We start from the raw sequence: 15,000 nt of genomic DNA on the forward strand, positions 1-15,000 counted from the left end.
TGTTCGCTATCGGTCTCGTGGTTATATTTAGCCTTAGATGGAGTTTACCACCCACTTAGGGCTGCACTCTCAAGCAACCCGACTCTAAGAAGAGATCCTCTAGCAAGCCGCAGCGGTCGCTACGGGCCTGGCACCCTCTATGGGCGATGGCCCCATTCAAGATGGACTTGAACGCGCCGCGAACTCGCCAGATAATGGATCCTTCCAAACACCACATCTCCCGGCGACCGGTTACGATCGCGGGATTCAGTGCTGGGCTAATCCCTGTTCGCTCGCCGCTACTAAGGGAATCCTAGTTAGTTTCTTTTCCTCCGCTTAATAATATGCTTAAATTCAGCGGGTAGTCTCACCTGTCCTGAGGTCGTATGTTCAAATCATCGAAACGTTCCGAAACTAACCTTTGGCGGCTCATAAAATCACGTACCTTACGCGAGGGAGTTAGCCTACTCAAAGGCGTCTATTATCTCCTGCTCCGTATGGCGGATCATGCGAATCCAAGCAAAGTGCTTCGGTGTTTCGGGGGTGCGCTCATGAAAGCTCATCCGCAACGCGCGACAACTGGCACATTAAAGCGATCGGACGTCGTTCAGATTTCTCGGACACGACGATCGCATGTCTACAGTCATGGGCGCAGATCGAGCAATACCACGACACCACAATATATGCTTTCGCAATTCAAGACGGCGCGTTACGAAAACAACTCCTCATCATTCCAACACACGAGGCGTCGAAACGACAGAACGTTGATCGTCACGCGGCAAACCGTCCAACTCGCCCAAATGACCTTCGGTACAGGATCAACGTTAGACGACCTTTACGTCGTCACTTCGTCAAGCCATAACGTCTGGCCGGGCAGTCTTTGTAATGGAACCGACCCTCAGTCAGGAGTGGTCCGAGGACAGTGTCCGAGGACCGCAATGTGCGTTCGAAATGTCGATGTTCATGTGTCCTGCAGTTCGCATGTTGACGCGCAATTAGCTGCGTTCTTCATCGACCCACGAGCCAAGTGATCCACCGTTCAGGGTAATCTTTTATGTTCGATTTCTCGGTACTAGTCGCAATGGACTTTCCCTCGAAATACGAGACGCCAACTGCGAACCTCCTCGAGAATGACATTCCAATGACTGAGACGACCCACTGAAGGGTCAATACGTCAGTCGATCGGCGCAAAATCTTCGGTTCAACTAGTTTGCGTACTAATCTAGTGACAATTATCGTAAAAAATTCGGACGGAGACAAACGTCGCAGACAATCCCGAAAGAGCATAAAAACGCTAATGTAACGGGCGTCGCACAACGTCGACGTCTTCGTCCCTGGAATAGATCGTCCTACCGAAGTCCGTAGACAACGGTAACGACTGATCGATTTCGGGCGAGAATCTTTAAAACCTGCAGCCGGCTCCTCGTTCCGTGCCAAACACGAAACTTCGCCCAGCCACGAACGCGGCAATCCAAGCGCTTCGAATCCTTATTCCGAGCACATCACGAGACTTCGCCCAACTACGAACGTCAGCATAAGCAGCCGGCTCCTCGTTCCATCAAGGAACTTCGCCCAACCACAAACGCCGACATAAGCGGCCGGCTCCTCATTTCGTGAGCATCTCTAAACATGGACCTACAACGAAGGCTGCACACACGTGCGGCCGGCTCCTCGTTTCGAGGATATCACAAGACTTCGGCCCAACCACGAACGTCAGCATAAGCAGCCGGCTCCTCGTTCCGTCAAGGAACTTCGCCCAACCACAAACGCCGACATAGGCGGCCGGCTCCTCATCTCGTAAACATCACGAAACTTCGCCCAACCACACGAACGCAAAGCCAGCGGCCGGCTCCTCGTTCCGTGCACATCACGAAACTTCGCCCAACCACAAAACTCTACGTGCGTTCTAGGTACCCGGATAATCGGTCTAAACGATCGCATCCATATAGGGTTCCGGTCATAATCGTCTAACCAAATGCTCACATAATCTGCGATCGTTCTGAAACGACGGACGTAAGCCAAGAGGAGACGCCGACCAGATGTTTAACGTCGATCGGGCAACGTGATAGCTCACTATTATCTCACGGCGCCGCTCCCACAAAAATGTTAAGGAAGGCTAATCCGATCGATTGAAGCTACCTCGAGCCAACTGCTTGATCGACGATGACGGTTTCGGTTTCTAAAACTTGATTTATGTTTTTGTTTGTATAATGAAATACGCACAAAACAAATCTTGTTAATGATCCTTCCGCAGGTTCACCTACGGAAACCTTGTTACGACTTTACTTCCTCTAAATGATCAAGTTTGGTCATCTTCCCAGCAACAGCGGTGACGCCGAAACGCCACCGCGTACCGGTCCGAAGACCTCACTAAATCATTCAATCGGTAGTAGCGACGGGCGGTGTGTACAAAGGGCAGGGGACGTAATCAACGCGAGCTTATGACTCGCGCTTACTGGGAATTCCTCGTTCATGGGGAACAATTGCAAGCCCCAATCCCTAGCACGAAGGAGGTTCAACGGGTTACCCGGTCCTCTCGGACAGGGAAGACACGCTGATTCCTTCAGTGTAGCGCGCGTGCGGCCAGAACATCTAAGGGCATCACAGACCTGTTATTGCTCAATCTCGTGCGGCTAGAAGCCGCCTGTCCCTCTAAGAAGAATATAATGTACGCAGACAGTAAAAACCCACCGACCGAAGCCGGGGGCCTTTGAGGATGTCTAATACGCCTAGTTAGCAGGCTAGAGTCTCGTTCGTTATCGGAATTAACCAGACAAATCGCTCCACCAACTAAGAACGGCCATGCACCACCACCACCGAATCAAGAAAGAGCTCTCAATCTGTCAATCCTTCCGGTGTCCGGGCCTGGTGAGGTTTCCCGTGTTGAGTCAAATTAAGCCGCAGGCTCCACTCCTGGTGGTGCCCTTCCGTCAATTCCTTTAAGTTTCAGCTTTGCAACCATACTTCCCCCGGAACCCAAAAGCTTTGGTTTCCCGGAAGCTGCCCGCCGAGTCATCGGAGGAACGTCGGCGGATCGCTAGCTGGCATAGTTTATGGTTAGAACTAGGGCGGTATCTGATCGCCTTCGAACCTCTAACTTTCGTTCTTGATCAATGAAAACGTTTTTGGCAAATGCTTTCGCTTCTGTCCGTCTTGCGACGATCCAAGAATTTCACCTCTAACGTCGCAATACGAATGCCCCCATCCGTTCCTGTTAATCATTACCTCGAGGTTCCGAAAACCAACAAAATAGAATCGAGGTCCTGTTTCATTATTCCATGCATAAAATATTCTGGCAAAATTTCAGCCTGCTTTAAGCACCTTAGTTTGTTCAAAGTAAAAGTGCCGGCCCACCTCGACACTCAGTGAAGAGCACCGCGGCGGGGCAATTTGGGCCGCCCTTGCGAACGACCCGCCGGCAGGACGTCTCGCGACACGCCAGTTGACACCGCGAACGATGAACCGGACGGCGCGAGACACAAATTCGACTACGAGCTTTTTAACCGCAACAACTTTAATATACGCTATTGGAGCTGGAATTACCGCGGCTGCTGGCACCAGACTTGCCCTCCAATGGATCCTCGTTAAAGGGTTTAGAGTGTACTCATTCCGATTACGGGGCCTCGGATGAGTCCCGTATCGTTATTTTTCGTCACTACCTCCCCGATCTGGGAGTGGGTAATTTGCGCGCCTGCTGCCTTCCTTGGATGTGGTAGCCATTTCTCAGGCTCCCTCTCCGGAATCGAACCCTGATTCCCCGTTACCCGTAACAACCATGGTAGGCGCAGAACCTACCATCGACAGTTGATAAGGCAGACATTTGAAAGATGCGTCGCCGGTACGAGACCATGCGATCAGCTTAAAGTTATTCAGAGTCACCAAATTGTACGATGACGAGCGAACCCGCCACCTATTGGTTTTGATCTAATAAAAGCGCTCCTTCCGTTCCCGGTCGGAGCTCTATTTGCATGTATTAGCTCTAGAATTACCACAGTTATCCAAGTAAATGTGGGTACGATCTAAGGAACCATAACTGATTTAATGAGCCTTTCGCGGTTTCACCTTAATTTGGCTTGTACTGAGACATGCATGGCTTAATCTTTGAGACAAGCATATGACTACTGGCAGGATCAACCAGGGAACTGCGTGCTTATACGATCGGTCCACGAGATTGCCGGTATGGCCAAACCCGTTCGCCTCTCGTCATGTGGCACTAGCCATGTCGATTGACTTCGACTAGCGCCGCACATCAGTAAGTGCAAGTCCTCGACGAAACGACGTAACAGCCCCCAGTCAGCATGAGACTCAAGCTATATATACATCATCATCATCTCGGACAAAACACCGATCAAAAATGAGAAAGTTTCTAGAAACAATCCCTCGCCAAGGCGTCCATATATAATACGAACCCCCGGCTATCAACTAATTTCTTATACACATTCCATCTCGACCCTTCGCTATACATGTGAATATAACGACACGGTGATTCGAGATTCAACAATATTTGTCGCTCGGAACGAATTGAGTGGTTGCAAATTTTTTGTGAACATAACCCGCAACGGGCAGAGGATCACGATTTTAAGGTTGGTCGCTTAAAGGCCATTCGACTACAAAGAGACGAAGCGGACCGCGACCTCGCTGCATGAGGTTGACGAAAGCGACCCAAGATGCGAAAGCCGAAACCAACACACCTTGCCAGTACCCAAACGCCGAGGTCGGATTCGGGTCTACCACTTACCAACTGAATATCATCCTAAAAAGAACTCCAAACAGTCTAGGACAGGACCCATTCTCCACCCCTTCTATATATGTCAGGAGAACCCCGGATTCCCCTCCAGACACGATTTAGCAAACTTTTCCCGATCGATCCGACCCACCGAGGCCGTTTCGACCGTTCGCCGCGCCTACTAGAGCTGATTTCTTCGGACTCCGATCAGAAAATCCGCCGATGCATGTCGTTAACACCTAGTCCGCCTCGTCCGATCGATCGAGGCCGTTTCGACCGTTCGCCGCGCCTACTAGAGCTGATTTCTTCGGACTCCGATCAGAAAATCCGCCGATGCATGTCGTTAACACCTAGCCCGCCTCGTCCGATCGATCTAGGCCGTCTCGATCCACCCATCGCGCATCGAAAGTCGCATCTCTCGAACTCCGATCCGGAAATCGGCCGATGCATCACGTTAACTATTTCTTATATATCTAATATAATATACATCGAGACGGTAAGAATTCTTTTAATCGAAGATATACATATACTTCTCATCAATATCCAAAAGCTTATCGAAAAATAAATTACTCAACTTTTACGTGAAGAATCGTTCACACCAAACCTTATCCCCTATATATGTCAGGAGAACCCAAGGTTCCCCTCCAGACACGATTTAGCAAACTTTTCCCGATCGATCCGACCCACCGAGGCCGTCTCGACCGTCCGCTGCGCCTACTAGGGCCGATTTCTTCGGACTCCGATCAGAAAATATACCGATGCATGTCGTTAACACCTAGTCCCGCCTCGTCCGATCTATCTAAACAGTCTCGACGCACCCAACACTCTTTCAAAGTCGGATTACTCGGACTCAATCTGAAAATGGACCGATGCATGACGTCAACACTTAGCCCGCCTCGTCTGATCGATCTAAGCCATCTCGACCCACCCAACACGCCTTCCAAGTCGGATCACTCGGACTTCGATCTGAAAATCTCCGGACTCATTTTTATGAATATCCCCAGTCAGTAAGAACGTTATTTCGCCAATATATACCAACAATAAACCATATTCCAATAGCTGAACCAAAAATATAATTCCCGATCCAAACGTTCTGCATCGCCCAACGCGACCACCTTCCCTATATATGTCAGGAGAGCACAGGGTTCCCCTCCAGACAACACTTACGCTCTATCCCCGACTCTCGGTCGATCGATAGGCCAGGTCAGCGGTGTCTGTTTCGGCCGAAGCTCGGACTTTGGTCAAAATGTTCCGATACAAAATTTGAACCAAGATAGATACAGATATGATTCCTTCTTAAATATACGTTGATTATCGAACAGAATATGGTAAATATTTTGCGATGACCGAGGATTTCATGAATTTTTTTTTTTTTTCGAAAAAATTTTCTGTTATCGGAATTTCCTCAAATTTCATTTGGTTGCCTACTAATGCATATTAAAAACGATAATCAACAATCAGAATCATTATTTATCATTTATTTCAATTTTTATAATGAAAAACGTTCACGTCCCTTTCGCGCCTCTCGATCGTCGTTTACGTGATGCATCGGTCAGCCCTAGTTTACGTGGTGCATCGGTAAGATCGAGTTCACGTTCTGCATCGGTAAGATCCAGTTCACGTGGTGCATCGGTAAGATCGAGATTACGTGGTGCATCGGTAAGATCGAGTTTACGTGGTGCATCGGTAAGATCCAATTCACGTTCTGCATCGGTAAGATCCAGTTCACGTGGTGCATCGGTGAGATCGAGTTTACGTTCTGCATCGGTGTGATCTAGTTTACGTTGTGCATCGGTAAGATCGAGATTACGTGAAGCATCGGTATGATCGAGTTTACGTTCTGCATCGGTCTGGACTTAGAGATATATTTTCGACGTGAAAATGTTCCGATACAACTTTTGAACCAGGATAGTTAGAGAGATGATTTTTTCTGGGATGTACGTTGATTGGGGAATGGATTGTGGAAAATAACTTGCCATGACCGAGGTGTTCTCGAATTTTTTTTTTTTTTCGAAAAATATTTTCTGATTTTGGATTTTACTCAAATTTGATTTCGTTGCCTTCTAATGTGTTCTAAAAGAGTAAATCAGTAATCAGAATCGAAAAATATTTTTCGGATTTTTTTTTTTTTGAAAAAAAATTTTCTGATTTTGGAATTTCCTCAATTTGATTTGGTTGCCTTCTAATGTGTTTTTAAAGCGTAAATCAGTAATCAGAATCAATATTCATTGTCGACTTTAATTTTTATAAGGAAAAATGTTCACGTCCTTAAACGCCTCCCCATCATTAGCCCGAGTCCAAGTCGATGTCAGTCCCGAGCGGACGGTGTCAGATACTACCTATCGCCCCGGTCTGGACTTGGCGAGGTATTTCGACGTGAAATGTTCCGATACAACTTTTGAACCAGGATAGTTAGAGAGATGATTTCTTCTATGTTGTACGTTGATTGTGGAATGGATTGTGGGAAATAACTTGCCATGACCCAGGTGTTCTTGAATTTTTTTTTTTTTCGAAAAAAATTTTCTGATCTTGAAATTTCCTCAAATCTGATTGCGTTGCCTTCTAATGTGTTCTAAAAGAGTAAATCAGTAATCAGAATCAATATTCATTGTCGACTTTAATTTTTATAAGGAAAAATGTTCACGTCCTTAAACGCCTCTCCATCGTTACCCCCGACTCCAAGACGATGTTAGACCGGAGCGGACGGTGTCAGATGCGACCGATCTCCCCGGTCTGGACTTAGCGAGATATTCCGACGTGAAATGTTCCGATACAAAAATTTAACTGTGATAGTTAGAGAGATGGTTCCTTTTGTGATGTACGTTGATTGTGTAATAGAATATGGAAATAAACTTGAGATGACCGAGGTCTTCTGGGATTTTTTTTTTTTTTCGAAAAATATTTTCGATTTCGGAAATCCCTCAAATTTCATTGAGATATGTCCTAATGTGGTCTTAAAGCTTAAATCAACAATCAGAATTAATATCCAAAAAGTTATTTCATTTTTATGAGGAAAAACGTTCACGTCCTTTCCGCTCCCAAAAAGTGAGATATCATAGAAAATATCGCAATATATGTTGTTTACGGCCATACCACGCTGAATTGCCAGTTCTCGTCAGAACACTGAAGCCAAGCAGCGTCGGGCGCGGTTAGTACTTGGATGGGTGACCGCTTGGGAACACCGCGTGCTGTAAGCTTTTTTTTTACGTTCTGCATCGGTCTGCCGAGATAACGTGGTGCATCGGTATGATCGAGTTTACGTTCTGCATCGGTAAGATCGAGATTACGTGATGCATCGGTAAGATTGAGATTACGTGGTGCATCGGTAAGATCGAGATTACGTGGTGCATCGGTAAGATCGAGTTTACGTGGTGCATCGGTAAGATCCAATTCACGTTCTGCATCGGTAAGATCCAGTTCACGTGGTGCATCGGTGAGATTGAGATTACGTGGTGCATCGGTAAGATCGAGTTTACGTGGTGCATCGGTAAGATCCAATTCACGTTCTGCATCGGTAAGATCCAGTTCACGTGGTGCATCGGTAAGATTGAGATTACGTGGTGCATCGGTAAGATCGAGTTTACGTGGTGCATCGGTAAGATCCAATTCACGTTCTGCATCGGTAAGATCCAGTTCACGTGGTGCATCGGTAAGATTGAGATTACGTGGTGCATCGGTAAGATCGAGTTTACGTGGTGCATCGGTAAGATCCAATTCACGTTCTGCATCGGTAAGATCCAGTTCACGTGGTGCATCGGTAAGATGGAGATTACGTGGTGCATCGGTAAGATCGAGATTACGTGGTGCATCGGTAAGATCTACTTTACGTTCTGCATCGGTCTGCCCTTGTTTACGTGGTGCATCGGTAAGATCGAGATTACGTGAAGCATCGGTATGATCGAGTTTACGTTCTGCATCGGTCTGCCCGATATTACGTGGTGCATCGGTTCAGCCCTAGTTTACGTTGTGCATCGGTCTGGACTTAGAGATATATTTTCGACGTGAAAATGTTCCGATACAACTTTTGAACCAGGATAGTTAGAGAGATGATTTTTTCTGTGATGTACGTCGATTGGGGAATGGATTGTGGAAAATAACTTGCCATGACCGAGGTGTCCTCGAATTTTTTTTTTTTTCGAAAAAAATTTTCTGATTGTGGAATTTTCTCAAATTTGATTTGGTTGCCTCCTAATGTGTTCTAAAAGAGTAAATCAGTAATAGGAATCGAAAAATATTTTTCGGATTTTTTTTTTTTTCGAAAAAAATTTTCTGATCGTGGAATTTCCTCAAATTCGATTTGGTTGCCTTCTAATGTGTTTTTAAAGCGTAAATCAGTAATCAGAATCAATATTCATTGTCGACTTTAATTTTTATAAGGAAAAATGTTCACGTCCTTAAACGCCTCCCCATCATCAGCCCGAGTCCAAGTCGATGTCAGTCCCGAGCGGACGGTGTCAGATACTACCTATCGCCGAGGTCTGGACTTGGCGAGATATTACGACGTGAAATGTTCCGATACAACTTTTGAACCAGGATAGTTAGAGAGATGATTTCTTCTATGTTGTACGTTGATTGTGGAATGAAATACGGAAAATAACTCGCCATGACCGAGGTGATTACGATTTTTTTTTTTTTTTTCGAAAAAAATTTTCTGATCGTGGAATTTTCTCAAATTTGATTTGGTTGCCTCCTTATATGTTCTAGTAGCGATAATCAACAATCAGAATCAAAATCCATGATCGGGTTTGATTTTTATAAGGAAAAATGTTCACGTCCTTTTTTTCAACCCCGACTCATTGACGATGTTAGAACCGAGCCGGCGGTGTCAGATACGACCGATCGCCCCGGTCCCGATCGTCATTTACGTTGTGCATCGGTCTGCCCGAGATTACGTGGTGCATCGGTATGATCGAGTTTACGTGGTGCATCGGTAAGATCCAATTCACGTTCTGCATCGGTAAGATCCAGTTCACGTGGTGCATCGGTAAGATTGAGATTACGTGGTGCATCGGTAAGATCGAGTTTACGTGGTGCATCGGTAAGATCCAATTCACGTTCTGCATCGGTAAGATCCAGTTCACGTGGTGCATCGGTAAGATGGAGATTACGTGGTGCATCGGTAAGATCGAGATTACGTGGTGCATCGGTAAGATCTACTTTACGTTCTGCATCGGTCTGCCCTTGTTTACGTGGTGCATCGGTAAGATCGAGATTACGTGAAGCATCGGTATGATCGAGTTTACGTTCTGCATCGGTCTGCCCGATATTACGTGGTGCATCGGTTCAGCCCTAGTTTACGTTGTGCATCGGTCTGGACTTAGAGATATATTTTCGACGTGAAAATGTTCCGATACAACTTTTGAACCAGGATAGTTAGAGAGATGATTTTTTCTGTGATGTACGTCGATTGGGGAATGGATTGTGGAAAATAACTTGCCATGACCGAGGTGTCCTCGAATTTTTTTTTTTTTCGAAAAAAATTTTCTGATTGTGGAATTTTCTCAAATTTGATTTGGTTGCCTCCTAATGTGTTCTAAAAGAGTAAATCAGTAATAGGAATCGAAAAATATTTTTCGGATTTTTTTTTTTTTCGAAAAAAATTTTCTGATCGTGGAATTTCCTCAAATTCGATTTGGTTGCCTTCTAATGTGTTTTTAAAGCGTAAATCAGTAATCAGAATCAATATTCATTGTCGACTTTAATTTTTATAAGGAAAAATGTTCACGTCCTTAAACGCCTCCCCATCATCAGCCCGAGTCCAAGTCGATGTCAGTCCCGAGCGGACGGTGTCAGATACTACCTATCGCCGAGGTCTGGACTTGGCGAGATATTACGACGTGAAATGTTCCGATACAACTTTTGAACCAGGATAGTTAGAGAGATGATTTCTTCTATGTTGTACGTTGATTGTGGAATGAAATACGGAAAATAACTCGCCATGACCGAGGTGATTACGATTTTTTTTTTTTTTTCGAAAAAAATTTTCTGATCGTGGAATTTTCTCAAATTTGATTTGGTTGCCTCCTTATATGTTCTAATAGCGATAATCAACAATCAGAATCAAAATCCATGATCGGGTTTGATTTTTATAAGGAAAAATGTTCACGTCCTTTTTTTCAACCCCGACTCATTGACGATGTTAGAACCGAGCCGGCGGTGTCAGATACGACCGATCGCCCCGGTCCCGATCGTCATTTACGTTGTGCATCGGTCTGCCCGAGATTACGTGGTGCATCGGTATGATCGAGTTTACGTGGTGCATCGGTAAGATCCAATTCACGTTCTGCATCGGTAAGATCCAGTTCACGTGGTGCATCGGTAAGATTGAGATTACGTGGTGCATCGGTAAGATCGAGTTTACGTGGTGCATCGGTAAGATCCAATTCACGTTCTGCATCGGTAAGATCCAGTTCACGTGGTGCATCGGTAAGATGGAGATTACGTGGTGCATCGGTAAGATCGAGATTACGTGGTGCATCGGTAAGATCTACTTTACGTTCTGCATCGGTCTGCCCTTGTTTACGTGGTGCATCGGTAAGATCGAGATTACGTGAAGCATCGGTATGATCGAGTTTACGTTCTGCATCGGTCTGCCCGATATTACGTGGTGCATCGGTTCAGCCCTAGTTTACGTTGTGCATCGGTCTGGACTTAGAGATATATTTTCGACGTGAAAATGTTCCGATACAACTTTTGAACCAGGATAGTTAGAGAGATGATTTTTTCTGTGATGTACGTCGATTGGGGAATGGATTGTGGAAAATAACTTGCCATGACCGAGGTGTCCTCGAATTTTTTTTTTTTTTCGAAAAAAATTTTCTGATTGTGGAATTTTCTCAAATTTGATTTGGTTGCCTCCTAATGTGTTCTAAAAGAGTAAATCAGTAATAGGAATCGAAAAATATTTTTCGGATTTTTTTTTTTTTCGAAAAAAATTTTCTGATCGTGGAATTTCCTCAAATTCGATTTGGTTGCCTTCTAATGTGTTTTTAAAGCGTAAATCAGTAATCAGAATCAATATTCATTGTCGACTTTAATTTTTATAAGGAAAAATGTTCACGTCCTTAAACGCCTCCCCATCATCAGCCCGAGTCCAAGTCGATGTCAGTCCCGAGCGGACGGTGTCAGATACTACCTATCGCCGAGGTCTGGACTTGGCGAGATATTACGACGTGAAATGTTCCGATACAACTTTTGAACCAGGATAGTTAGAGAGATGATTTCTTCTATGTTGTACGTTGATTGTGGAATGAAATACGGAAAATAACTCGCCATGACCGAGGTGATTACGATTTTTTTTTTTTTTTTCGAAAAAAATTTTCTGATCGTGGAATTTTCTCAAATTTGATTTGGTTGCCTCCTTATATGTTCTAATAGCGATAATCAACAATCAGAATCAAAATCCATGATCGGGTTTGATTTTTATAAGGAAAAATGTTCACGTCCTTTTTTTCAACCCCGACTCATTGACGATGTTAGAACCGAGCCGGCGGTGTCAGATACGACCGATCGCCCCGGTCCCGATCGTCATTTACGTTGTGCATCGGTCTGCCCGAGATTACGTGGTGCATCGGTAAGATCGAGTTTACGTGGTGCATCGGTAAGATCCAATTCACGTTCTGCATCGGTAAGATCCAGTTCACGTGGTGCATCGGTAAGATGGAGATTACGTGGTGCATCGGTAAGATCGAGATTACGGGGTGCATCGGTAAGATCTACTTTACGTTCTGCATCGGTCTGCCCTTGTTTACGTGGTGCATCGGTAAGATCGAGATTACGTGAAGCATCGGTATGATCGAGTTTACGTTCTGCATCGGTCTGCCCGATATTACGTGGTGCATCGGTTCAGCCCTAGTTTACGTTGTGCATCGGTCTGGACTTAGAGATATATTTTCGACGTGAAAATGTTCCGATACAACTTTTGAACCAGGATAGTTAGAGAGATGATTTTTTCTGTGATGTACGTCGATTGGGGAATGGATTGTGGAAAATAACTTGCCATGACCGAGGTGTCCTCGAATTTTTTTTTTTTTCGAAAAAAATTTTCTGATTGTGGAATTTTCTCAAATTTGATTTGGTTGCCTCCTAATGTGTTCTAAAAGAGTAAATCAGTAATAGGAATCGAAAAAAATTTTTCGGATTTTTTTTTTTTTCGAAAAAAATTTTCTGATCGTGGAATTTCCTCAAATTCGATTTGGTTGCCTTCTAATGTGTTTTTAAAGCGTAAATCAGTAATCAGAATCAATATTCATTGTCGACTTTAATTTTTATAAGGAAAAATGTTCACGTCCTTAAACGCCTCCCCATCATCAGCCCGAGTCCAAGTCGATGTCAGTCCCGAGCGGACGGTGTCAGATACTACCTATCGCCGAGGTCTGGACTTGGCGAGATATTACGACGTGAAATGTTCCGATACAACTTTTGAACCAGGATAGTTAGAGAGATGATTTCTTCTATGTTGTACGTTGATTGTGGAATGAAATACGGAAAATAACTCGCCATGACCGAGGTGATTACGATTTTTTTTTTTTTTTCGAAAAAAATTTTCTGATCGTGGAATTTTCTCAAATTTGATTTGGTTGCCTCCTTATATGTTCTAATAGCGATAATCAACAATCAGAATCAAAATCCATGATCGGGTTTGATTTTTATAAGGAAAAATGTTCACGTCCTTTTTTTCAACCCCGACTCATTGACGATGTTAGAACCGAGCCGGCGGTGTCAGATACGACCGATCGCCCCGGTCCCGATCGTCATTCACGTTGTGCATCGGTCTGCCCGAGATTACGTGGTGCATCGGTATGATCGAGTTTACGTGGTGCATCGGTAAGATCCAATTCACGTTCTGCATCGGTAAGATCCAGTTCACGTGGTGCATCGGTAAGATGGAGATTACGTGGTGCATCGGTAAGATCGAGATTACGGGGTGCATCGGTAAGATCTACTTTACGTTCTGCATCGGTCTGCCCTTGTTTACGTGGTGCATCGGTAAGATCGAGATTACGTGAAGCATCGGTATGATCGAGTTTACGTTCTGCATCGGTCTGCCCGATATTACGTGGTGCATCGGTTCAGCCCTAGTTTACGTTGTGCATCGGTCTGGACTTAGAGATATATTTTCGACGTGAAAATGTTCCGATACAACTTTTGAACCAGGATAGTTAGAGAGATGATTTTTTCTGTGATGTACGTCGATTGGGGAATGGATTGTGGAAAATAACTTGCCATGACCGAGGTGTCCTCGAATTTTTTTTTTTTTCGAAAAAAATTTTCTGATTGTGGAATTTTCTCAAATTTGATTTGGTTGCCTCCTAATGTGTTCTAAAAGAGTAAATCAGTAATAGGAATCGAAAAATATTTTTCGGATTTTTTTTTTTTTCGAAAAAAATTTTCTGATCGTGGAATTTCCTCAAATTCGATTTGGTTGCCTTCTAATGTGTTTTTAAAGCGTAAATCAGTAATCAGAATCAATATTCATTGTCGACTTTAATTTTTATAAGGAAAAATGTTCACGTCCTTAAACGCCTCCCCATCATCAGCCCGAGTCCAAGTCGATGTCAGTCCCGAGCGGACGGTGTCAGATACTACCTATCGCCGAGGTCTGGACTTGGCGAGATATTACGACGTGAAATGTTCCGATACAACTTTTGAACCAGGATAGTTAGAGAGATGATTTCTTCTATGTTGTACGTTGATTGTGGAATGAAATACGGAAAATAACTCGCCATGACCGAGGTGATTACGATTTTTTTTTTTTTTCGAAAAAAATTTTCTGATCGTGGAATTTTCTCAAATTTGATTTGGTTGCCTCCTTATATGTTCTAATAGCGATAATCAACAATCAGAATCAAAATCCATGATCGGGTTTGATTTTTATAAGGAAAAATGTTCACGTCCTTTTTTTCAACCCCGACTCATTGACGATGTTAGAACCGAGCCGGCGGTGTCAGATACGACCGATCGCCCCGGTCCCGATCGTCATTTACGTTGTGCATCGGTCTGCCCGAGATTACGTGGTGCATCGGTCTGGACTTAGAGATATATTTTCGACGTGAAAATGTTCCGATACAACTTTTGAACCAGGATAGTTAGAGAGATGATTTTTTCTGTGATGTACGTCGATTGGGGAATGGATTGTGGAAAATAACTTGCCATGACCGAGGTGTCCTCGAATTTTTTTTTTTTTTTCGAAAAAAATTTTCTGATCGTGGAATTTTCTCAAATTTGATTTGGTTGCCTCCTAATGTGTTCTAATAGCGATAATCAACAATCAGAATCAAAATCCATGGTCGGGT

General features: G+C 44.3%; 3 non-coding genes across 3 annotated transcripts; 1 reads left to right on the forward strand and 2 right to left on the reverse strand.

Moving 5' to 3' along the window:
- Positions 1 to 871: 871 nt before the first annotated feature.
- Positions 872 to 1,026, reverse strand: LOC123687086. Its single transcript, XR_006748831.1, has one exon. It is a non-coding gene; the product is annotated as a 5.8S ribosomal RNA (ribosomal RNA).
- Positions 1,027 to 2,216: 1,190 nt separating this feature from the next.
- Positions 2,217 to 4,120, reverse strand: LOC123687800. The gene has a single exon (XR_006749508.1). It is a non-coding gene; the product is annotated as a small subunit ribosomal RNA (ribosomal RNA).
- A 3,664-nt stretch (positions 4,121 to 7,784) lies between these two features.
- Positions 7,785 to 7,902, forward strand: LOC123688458. Its single transcript, XR_006749979.1, has one exon. It is a non-coding gene; the product is annotated as a 5S ribosomal RNA (ribosomal RNA).
- The last annotated feature ends 7,098 nt before the right edge of the window (positions 7,903 to 15,000 follow it).

The sequence above is a fragment of the Harmonia axyridis genome, chromosome X (assembly GCF_914767665.1).
Source record: "Harmonia axyridis chromosome X, icHarAxyr1.1, whole genome shotgun sequence".
In the NCBI taxonomy this organism is placed as follows: Eukaryota; Metazoa; Arthropoda; class Insecta; order Coleoptera; family Coccinellidae; genus Harmonia; species Harmonia axyridis.